The sequence below is a fragment of the Orycteropus afer genome, unplaced genomic scaffold (assembly GCF_000298275.1).
Source record: "Orycteropus afer afer isolate SDZICR_OR568_19922 unplaced genomic scaffold, OryAfe1.0 scaffold00005, whole genome shotgun sequence".
Classification (NCBI taxonomy): domain Eukaryota; kingdom Metazoa; phylum Chordata; class Mammalia; order Tubulidentata; family Orycteropodidae; genus Orycteropus; species Orycteropus afer.
In genome coordinates this window covers 4,791,834-4,793,949 of record NW_006921592.1, presented here as the reverse complement: position 1 = coordinate 4,793,949, position 2,116 = coordinate 4,791,834, and positions in this window count along the sequence as shown.

Below are 2,116 nucleotides of genomic sequence, written 5' to 3'. Positions count from 1 at the left end.
GCACTATGCCACCAGTGCTCAAAGAACTTCCAAAATTCTTATACCACATCTTACTGACATTGCCATGGAAACAGGGTCCAAAATACTATTTATATAATAATAAATTACCCTAAAATACAATTTTTAGTCCAATCCAGGAATTTCTGTTTTCCAGAACTAATTGAATTTGTCAAAAGAGCACACTGGTTAAGGCAAGATAATCTTACTAATTAGCAAGGCTACTGTTTGTCTTAAAGGTGACTTTTAGGAGACTACTTTCTTCAAGTCTCAAGGTTCAAAAAGACATATAAACACAAATGGCCTAGGTGGGTCATTCCAACTCAGTGGACCCAGAAATCTGGACGCTAAGGGAACTAAGATGATTTCTTAGTCATAATCAGAAAAAGGAAATGTAAAAGAAAGATTAGGTTTTGGGAAATTATAGTGAATATATTTGTCGTTCTCGTTGTTATGTGCCATCGAATCAGTCATAGCGACCCCTCCTTGGGTTTCTGAGGCAGTATCCCTACTGAAGTAGATTGCCCAACCTTCTTTCCGAGGAGTGGCTGGTGGGTTTGAATCGCCAGCCTTCTGGTTGGCAGTCAAGTGCCTTGGGCACTACGCTGTCAGAGGTCCTAAGATAATGTAGGACCTGGCAATGTTTTATTCTATCATACTTCAGGTCATCATAAGCTGGCACCCACTCAACAACAACTAACATCAATGTAAGTAGTACAATGATTCTTAAACTTAAATGTGAATCAGAATTTTGTGGAGAATGGGTGAAGCACAAAATGCTGTTCCTCCCCCTCAGAGTTTCTGATTCATAGGCCTGAGGTGGGATGTGAGAATTTGCATTTCTAAAAGGTAATGTAGGAAATGTAGATTTTCTAATAAACAATTTTGAGAACTTCTGCTAATCAGCTACAGATGATTGCATTGTGAGGAAATGGATCTCAGAGCTGCCTCAGTGGCACAGAAAACTGACTACAAAGAATTTACCAAAGACACTTTCAAAACATGTTTTGTTTTTGCTATTGTTAGGTGCCTTCAAGTGATTTCCTCCACATAACTACCCTATGTAGAACAGAACAAAACATGCCTGGTCCGGCACCATCCTCACAGTCCTTGCTGTGTTTGAGCCCATTATTGCAGCCATTGTGTCACTCCATCTCATGGAAGGTCTTCCTCTTTTCACTGATCTTGCACCTTACCAAGCATGATTTCCTTCTCTGGGGACTTGTTCCTCTTGCCACCAAGTCCAAAGTATGTGAGATGATGTCTCACCATACTCTCTCCTAAGGAGCACCTTGGCTATATTTCTTCCAAGACAGATTTATTTATTCTTCTGGCAGTCCATGGTATATTCAATATTCTTCACCAACACCATAATTTCAAAGGCATCATTTCTTCTCTAGTCTTCCTTATTCATTGACTAGCTTTCACATGCACATGAGATGACTGAAAATACCATGGCTTGGGTCAGGCACACCTCAGTCTTCAAATTGACATCTTTGCTTTTAAAACTTTAAGAGATATTTTGTAATACATTTGTGTTGTTTGATTTCTTGACTGCTGCTTCCATGGGCATTGATTGTGGATCCAAGTAAAATGAAAACCTTGAAAATTTCAACATATGCTCTGTTTATCATAATGTTGCTTATTGGTCCAGTGATGAGGGTTTTTGTTTTCTTTATGTTAAGGTGTAGTCCATACTGAAGGCTATAGTCTTTGATCTTCATCAGTAAGTGCTTCAAGTCCTTTTCACTTTCAGCATGCAAAGTTGTGTCACCTGCAGGCTGTTAATGAGACTTCCTCCAAACCTGGATCCATGTTCTTCTTTATATAGTCCAGCTTCTCAGATTATTTGCTCAGCATATGTATTGAATAAGTATGGTGAAAGGATGCAACTCTGAACACACTTTCAAAAGAATACCATCCTCAAACTATTCCTATTGAATCAGACTTACTGTTTCGTTTCTTTTTTAATTTCCCACGTGATTCCAATGGGTAAGCAGGCTGGCTAAAAACTGCTCTTCTGGTCATCTGATATTTATGAAGTTAAAATCTAGATTTATATGTAAATTTTTCTAATTTTTAACATTACAAGTTCCTCATAAAACACATATATGGCCAC